Raw genomic sequence first — 8,791 nt, 5'->3', positions numbered from 1 at the left:
TGCTCTGCTTCGGCCACCCGGGTTTGGTTCCAGGGTGCGGACCTATGCCAGTCATCGTCAGTGGCCATGCTGTGGCAGTGGCTCACATATAAAAAGAGGATGATTGGCAACAGATGTTAGCTCAGGGTGAATCTTCCTCAGCAAAAAAAATAATAATTAAAAAAATAAATTAAAAAAATGTCTTATAAAATTCACCTATGAAGTAATCTGGGCCTGAGATTTATGTTTTCTTTGTTTTTTAAATTATTCTGGTAATGTAATTGAATACAAGTATCTTCTATTTCTAGCTTACAGTCTTCAAGCATCCATCACTATCAACTCTATGCAACATTTGACTGTTACCTAACTAGTGAAATAAGATCACAAGATATGTCAAATATTATTTATAGATGTCCGGATTTTGTTTTGAAGCAGATCCCCAGAGTCATGAGACTCCAGGAACTGAATCCTGGAAAGTTGAGTCTCCAAGAAATATTGCTAAAAATGGATTTAGATCTCAGAAATTCATTTCTATGTGAACCATCCAAGGATGACCCTGGGTCAGAAAATATAGACTTTAAACCCAGCCAAGGATCTGCTCTCCAAAAGGCAGAGGAGATCTCTGAGTTCCAGAACAGTCAGCACAGCTTATTTCAAAATGGCAGTAACTCATGTGCAAGACAGGAACTGCAAAGACTCCATAAGTCATTTCACTTGTGGCTGCAGCCAGAAAAACACAGCAAGAGTGAAATTAGTTTTCAAGTGGTCCTGGAACAGTTTATGACCAATAGACACTGCAGTGATGGGTCTACTTTGACAGAGAAATGGGAATCAAGTGGTAGAAACCTGGAGAAATTCATGGAAGACTTGAGTGATGATTGCATGAAGCCACCTGGCTTAGTGAGTAGAGGGTTCTGGTTCCTGGAGTGAGAGGCAGAAAGGAGTAAGTAGTCAGTTGGAGATGCCTGGAAGTAGAGAAAGAAGAGACTGTTGTAGACCCAATTATTAGTCAGATCACACTCTTCTTCATCAAGGTGAATCTTTACTGTCCTAAGTAAGCAACAATGAAAGAAGTTTTATAGGCATTCATTCAGTGGGTTATATAGTAACCAACATATTAATTTATTTAATTGATTTTCATTGGTAAGGTGGTAGGAGGACTCACTGAGGTATTGCCAATTGGGCAGAAACCTCAAGGATGAGGAGAAATGCCTTAACATGAGCTTCTTCTTCCCTCAGAAAGCCTTAGTATTTGTCTGTTTTCATTAGGAATGAAGAAATTACTATGAAATTTAATGCAATAAAAGTAAGGGCAGAACAAAGAGGTGTGGGGGCCCACAGTATAGAGCTCTTGGGAAAGCCTCACTGAGGCAGGTTTTCCACAGTGGCTTTTGTCACACAGCAGATCCATATATGACAGAGATCAAGCATTTTTTTTTCAAAAAAACAGGTCCACATCTACATGTGGAGACAAGAAGCCCTCTTTTCTGAGAATATTCCCTTAAGAGAAATCATTGTTCATCTAACAAAACAGTTGTCAACAGGAACCCCAGCAGGAGAGAACAAGGGGACCCCCTAAGATACTTCTCTGGAAACAGGACAAGGCAAATGAGGGGAGCCCAGATAGCAGAAGGATGTTCTGTGTGAACTCTTTTTTGGGTACAACTTCTTTATTTTCATAGGAGATGAAGATAAAGAAAATGGTGGCAACGTTTCTTTGAAATCTTGTCAAGTAAATGACAGTATTACTAGTCAAGGCAATCAAACACTTTCCCTACTCATTATCCAGGAGGAGAACTGTCCTGGGCCTGAAGAGGGAGCTGTTTCTTTGGAGAATCCCCTCAGCTCCAGAAGAGCAGGTCTAGGCACCTCCAGGTCCCAGGAAGCGTCCCTGAAAGGACCCTCTTTTCAAGATGTCCTTATGGAGGTGGAACCAGGATATCTTTCCAGGCCAGACCAGTTACCCCTGAGCGTGTTCCCACCCACTAGAGCATTGAGGGAAACTCAGCATGTGGGGGACACCAAGAAAGATGCCACAGAGCCCCCAAATCATACAAATGTGAGAAGTGTTCCAGCATCTTTAGGTATGTTTCTCGGTTAAAGCCCATCAAAGAAGACACGATAATGAGAGGACATTTATTTGTGCCCAGTGTGACAAAGGCTTGTTCAAGGCATCAGACCTACGTGTGCATCAGAGGATTCACACAGGAGAGAAGCCTTTCAGGTGCAGCACGTGTGAAATGTCCTTCAGCCACAAAACCAACCTTCGGGCTCATGAGAGGATCCACACGGGAGAGAAGCCCTGTGTGTGTTCCCTTTGCCAGAGAAGGTACCGCCAGTCATCCACCTACCACCGCCACCTGAGGAATCACCAGAAAATTGCCCTCAAAGGTGTTCCCTCCACACCAGAAGCTTCCTCGCGTATGGTCCCAATGTAATATGTATCAATATGTATGATAGTATGTATATTTCCTCGTACTTCTCTATTTAGAACACTCTTTATAATTTCCTCATTATATTTTCCATTTATTGCCTCACTCCACTAAAGTGTAAGCTTAAGAAGGGCAGGGAATTTCCCAGTTTTGTTCACTAAATTATCTCAGGTGCCTAGAAAAGTGGCTGACACATTTCAAATGACCAATAAATATCTGTTGCATAAATGAGTGCATGTGTAATGTTGGTGTTTACTCCTTACAGTCCAGTAATGTCCAAGCCCAGGACACACACCCCAGCTCCCAGTGGTCCAGGGAGGCTTTCCCTGCCTGCTCCCCTGTCCTCTGTCCACACCTTTATCTCTAGTGCAGGCACAGGCACCTAAAACACAGGGAGCAGAGGCGGAAACCCGGAAATAGCCAATTAAAGGGAAAGTTTATATTTAAATGCTATAATCATTTCTTTAATTCACTGGAAATATTAATAGCTAAATTGGACCTGAATAAGACTGATGACTGAAAGTTGCAGAATGCTATTTTATTTTTTAATATTTATTTATTTATTTAGGTGTGTGCGTGTGTGCGTGTGTGTGTGTGTGAGGAAGATCAGCCCTGAGCTACCATCCATGCCAATCCTCCTCTTTTTGCTGAGGAAGACTGGCCCTGAGCCAACATCCATGCCCATCTTCCTCCACTTTATATGGGATGCCGCCACAGCATGGCCTGACAAGTGGTGCGTCGGTGCATGCCTGGGATCCGAACTCGGGCCGCCAGCAGCAGAGCTCGCGCACTTAAACACTACACCACGGGGCCAGCCCCAGAATGCTATTTTATTGACAAAGACATACCAGAAAGGTAAAATGTTTTCCATTCTTTTCTTCCAAAGATAGTGCGTATGAGGGGGGAGGAGGGGCTTATTTCCAGAACAGGTTTGAAAGTGTGGTTTGGAGAATAAGAAAGGATTCTGTGCAGCACTGAGGCAGAAGCGTGTACTGGTATGCTATTTCGGATACTTTTGAGAGCTATCTTCCACTAGGAAATTGGAGTTCAATCCCACTGAGAAACTGGGGAGTGCTATGTAGAATCTGCCCAAATCTCTCACTGCATCCACAGAAGGGAGAACTATTGGGCTGTGGATAATCCTCCACTGTGTGGAGAAGCCCATTTACCAATCTTCTTCCCTGCAGTGTCTCCAGGTATTATGCTACTGCGAACAGTTAAGGAGACTGTTGCCTACATAAAGGAAAAATTTGGCTATCTTGATTTGTGACTGTTCTAAATTACATTATTGACCCTAATAACAATTCTTGTGTTTCTAGAGTGTTTCTCAAGGGTAAAACCATTTCAGTTCTTCATTATGGAAACTGAAATACATGTCACAGCTATTATTCCTGCCCTGTTGAAATAACCACACCAGGAAGATTGTGACTCAATAAAGTGCCGGATAGCATGGTGGTTTGTTGTCTCTCAATGTGAAAATGTTCTCATACTTCATCATCCAATATTGAAACATCATGGCATTTGGAAGAAGGAATTGATCTCGTGAGGAAGTCTTCTCTAAATTGGATTTATTTTTCATTATTTTATTTTCTGTCTCTGTATCTTTACCCGTGATGGAAAATGTTTTAAGTGACATCCACAAATCTCCCAAACAGACCAGTTTTGTGTGCTCACACAAAGATTTCTCAATGTGAAATACAGTCTGTGCCACCATTGCAGGAAAAATGGTTGATACTTTCCCTTTATCAGATTTCTAAATGAGTTGTTTCCTTAACATCTTCCAGCATTAACTTTTACAGATATTTTTATATCACTTACATGCGTTTGGTTTACATGACTCAATCCTTTGGAGTTACTCTTGTACCAAAATTGTGCAGTGGCAGCTTCTTCAAGTGGAATCCTGTGACCTCTTATAGTGACCTCAGTGTTTTGCTTGTTCCCTTGATTCTCCTATGTAACAAGAAGTTTCGGGAATATCTTGGAAAGTTCCTGCCCTAGACCTGGAATACCCTCTCCCGCACCCCCCCCCAGGACACTCTGCTTTCTTATACTGAGGAATGGATTAAGAGCCCATATACTGGGTGCTAGAATTAGGCATTGGTATAGGGTTGTCTATAATTTCTAGACTTTTTTCAATTTAAAGAAGGAAGAAAATGCATATATGCTTAAAATCAAATACTATATGAGTTAATATTCATCATTCCTATTAAATGCAGGTTTTAGTTTTATTCAAATTCTTTGGTTTTATATTTGAATTTATTTTTTCTTACATAGAAAGCTTTGTTTTCCAATTGTATTAACATATTTGTTTCCAAAATACCATACCAATACTTTTTTTAGTAAATTTTATATTTTATTAAAATATAAAATATAATATTATATAATATATATAATATATATATTATATAATATATATTATATATAAATAAAATATAAAGGTATATTTTAGTAAAATATATAGACAAAGTTTCAGATTTCTTTGAAGGTAGTTTTAACTTGATATATTTCTCTAGGGTCATAAAACCAAAATCCTGTGTTTTCAATTCACTTGAAGTATTTCCTTTTCATATAGAGAATAACCAATGGGATATTCAATAAGTTATTTTTTAACCTTTAAATTTTATATTTTAAAAACATTTAATTTGCTTTGATATTGTTTAATAATTATGTGATATATGGACATTTGTATAAATAAAACACTTTAATAGGATTTTTTTTCTTAAAAGTCTAGCTTTAAATTCTGCCCCATCCTGTATATGTTGTATGCATATATTTTTTTGTGTGTGTGTGTGAGGGAGATCAGCCCTGAGCTAATATCCATGCCAATCCTCCTTTTTTTTTTTGCTGAGGAAGACTGGCCCTGGGCTAACATCCGTGCCTATCCTCCTCCACTTTATATGGGACACCGCCACAGCATGGCTTGACAAGCAGCGCATCAGTGCGTGCCCGGGATACGAACCTGGGCCACCAGCAGCAGAGCGTGCGCACTCAACCACTACACCACGGGGCCGGCCCTCTATGCCTGTATTTTCATTCCTGCATAGACATGGAAAAACTTTAGCATACTCTACACAGAGTTCTCTACCTGGCTTTTCACTTCAGAACACATACAGCTCATAACTGTACATCAGAGTGGAGAGATCCTCCTCACACAATTTACAAATGTGGGAAACTATTGTGCAGGTGGGCACTAATGCATTTACCTGGTTTCCGTAGATAGAAATTTCAAGTGTTTTCAAGCAGAATTTCCATGAATAGCCTCTGCACTCATAAGCATACATACTTAATGTCTATTTAAATTGAGGAAATATGTGTTAGGTTTAGCATTGAAAGTTACTGTGCATGATGGTGATAACATATTTCTTTTTTAAAACTTTATTTTTTAGGAGTTTTAGGTTCACAACAAAATTGAGAGGAATGTACAGAGATTTCCTATATATCTCCTGCCTCCACACATGCATAGTCTCCTCCATTATTAACATCACTCACCAGAATGGTACATTTTTTACCAAGGATGGAACTACCTTGATACATAATAATCACCCAAAGTCCATAGTTTACCTTAGGGTTCACTCTTAGTGTTGTAAATTCTATGGGTATGGACAAATATATAATGGCATGTATCCATCATTATGATATCATCCAGTGCATTTTCACTGCCCTAAAAATCCTATATACTGTGCCTATTCGTCCCTCCCCCACTCCTCTCCATTCCTGCCAATGACTGATCTTTTTATTGTCTCCACCTTTTGCCTTTTCCAGAATGCCATAGAGTTGGAATTATAGAGTATGTAGTCTTTTCAGATTGGCTTCTTTCACTTAGTAACACGCATGTACGTTTCCTCCATGTCTTTTCATGGTTTGATAGATTAATTCACTTTAGTGCTGATAACATTCCATTGTCTGGATATGACACCACTGCTCCCTGTTCATCTTTACTACCATGGAAATGTTTCCTTAAATTAATTCTCCTCTTGCTCTACAAGTCCCTCAAAGCTGGTATTTTTAAGTGTGCACGGGGATTTTAAAACCACACACGCAGAAGACAAACCCTCAGGATAGCCAGGAGCCCAGAATGCAGTCTGCTTGCTTCGTTACCTTATTTCACAGAGCTCACTCCACAGTCCTCTGCTCACCTCCTATTGATATTTAAATTACCTCAGTAATTAACAATATGTTTTCTCCCCGGTATTTCTGCCACGTTTTATGGATAACATTACTAATAGCATTCAAGGCTTTGCACATTTCGCAAATGGTTTCCAGATCATCTCAACTCCTCATATAGGTGGGGTCACAGCAACTAGAGGCAAAATGATAGTCACTTCCCAGAAAGAGAGGAGATCATGGGTACACAAGCCTTTATCTCAGGGCTCAGATGTTCATTTTCTGTACAAGTGTGGATGCCTCCATGACAGCCACCGTCCTGGCAGCAAATGACAACTTGATAAGTAACTACTATTTCCGGATAAGTGTCAGACTATGGGAACACACTTGTTCTAAGAATAGAACACATTATGAAAATCAGAAAGAAATACTATCTTGAAAATCAGGTCTGCTTGCTTGGGTTGGACATAAATGCTGACAGACAGGTAGGGGGATGGTTTCTGAGAGACCCAGAGACATAGGTCCCCCTTGTCTACTTGCTTTAGGGCTGCTTGATTTCTTCTCCGTGATGTCTCTGATAGCCTGTCTGAATCATCTTTCATTTCTGACCAAACTCCCTGATCCTCACAGCATCCACTCTAAAGCCCTCACCACGCATGAAGTGAAGATCAGGACAAGAGTGCCTTTAACTCACAGCTACTGAGTGTTCCTTTAGCGTCTTGATGGTCATTGTTGACATATACATTTTTGGGGGTCTTTTCAAGGCATAATTTGCTAACAGAAGTTGTTAGGAGTATTTCTCCAAAATTTCTCTCATCAGTGCAAGAGATGATCAGCTTTCTCATTTAGTGAACTGAAAGAGTCACATAGGAAAAATGTGACTGAATGTTTGCAACTTTCAAATGGCAAGAATAATCAGGGAGGTGAAGAATCTCCAGATGTAAATGTTACCGTAATATAGAAGCATGTTATGTATGTATTTAATATGTTAATTCTATTAACATCTCACCTCTCTCAGTATAAACATCTCAGATATTTTTGGTTCTTAGTGTACCATCTGAGGGACATAAAAAGTTTGGTTTAACCAATATTCAGACCAGAAACACTCTGTGCTGAGCATCTTCGTATCCTTTTCCTACAGAGAGATGTTTTCTTAATTAAACCCCAATTATGCGTCTGTAGAATCTTTTTTTTTTCTTTTTGCTTGAGGAAGATTGTCCCTGAGCTAACATCTGTGCCAATCTTCCTTTATTTTGTATATGGGACGCCACCACAGCATGGCTTGATGAGTGCTGTGTAGGTCTGCACCCGGGATCCTGGCCTGTGAACCCTGGGACTGCCAAAGTGGAGCACGCAAACTATGCCACCAGGCCAGCCCCTGCAGAATCCTTTTAATCAGAGGAAGGTTAAGAGCCTTTATTTGATCTTGAGTGACTGCCATTCTTAAGCGTCAGCTGTGTTCAGCAAGAAGAGCAAATTTTGGATTTACAAGCCCCTCTTGTCTCTAATGCAAGCCTTGTTCATTCTCACTCTACGATGGTCTGTTTTTAACATAAATTTATTTCCTAATTTCCCTTAACAGTAGTTCGGTTTCTTTCCTTATAACCCTTCTTTTATTTTGCTTCATCAATATAATTTCTTTGTATTACTATTCTACTAGTCATTTTCTCTTTCTTTCTATTTAATCGTAAATGTTGTTAGAGGGTCATCATCTCAGCCAGGCACTGAAGCCATCTTGAGGTTTCTACTCCAATTCTTCTGTGGTCCTTTCTAATTCTCCTCTCTGCACCACTGCTGCCTCCATTTAGCCCTCACCCTCTCCACCTGGAATATTTATTTAAATCTGACAAAAATATCATGAGTTACCATCAAATGCCAGGTATGAGTTAATGCTGGGGCTACAGTGGGGTACAAAACAGACAAAAATCCTTACCTGACTAGTGGTCATGAACCCGCCTCAGTTTTTGTTTATCTGGTAATGTCTTGATTTCTCCCTCATTATTTAAAGAACATATTTGTCAGGTATAGAATTCTCAGGTGACTGGTTTTTTTAAATGTCTGTGGGGGAAAGAGGGCTTGGAGTGCACTAGTCCACCATTATGCTGATGTCACTCCCCAGGAAATATTTTAATTGAAACTTTTTTAATTAAAAGAAACTGGAGATAGCAGTCTGGAGTGGATGACCTGGTAACATAGTAAAACTTTGGTGAGAACTAGGAAACAAGAGCCCACAAAGTTCTTGCCTTTTCCTTTTTGCACATCTGCCCACATGCCAT

At 39.9% G+C, this 8,791-nt stretch overlaps 1 pseudogene; it reads left to right on the top strand.

Moving 5' to 3' along the window:
* Window positions 1–483: 483 nt before the first annotated feature.
* On the top strand, window positions 484–2,418 carry LOC131397923 (zinc finger and SCAN domain-containing protein 4-like; annotated as a pseudogene).
* The last annotated feature ends 6,373 nt before the right edge of the window (window positions 2,419–8,791 follow it).

The sequence above is a fragment of the Diceros bicornis genome, chromosome 34 (genome assembly GCF_020826845.1).
Source record: "Diceros bicornis minor isolate mBicDic1 chromosome 34, mDicBic1.mat.cur, whole genome shotgun sequence".
Lineage (NCBI taxonomy): Eukaryota > Metazoa > Chordata > Mammalia > Perissodactyla > Rhinocerotidae > Diceros > Diceros bicornis.
The sequence above is the reverse complement of the archived record's forward strand: the minus strand, read 5'-3'. Positions and strand labels throughout refer to the sequence as shown.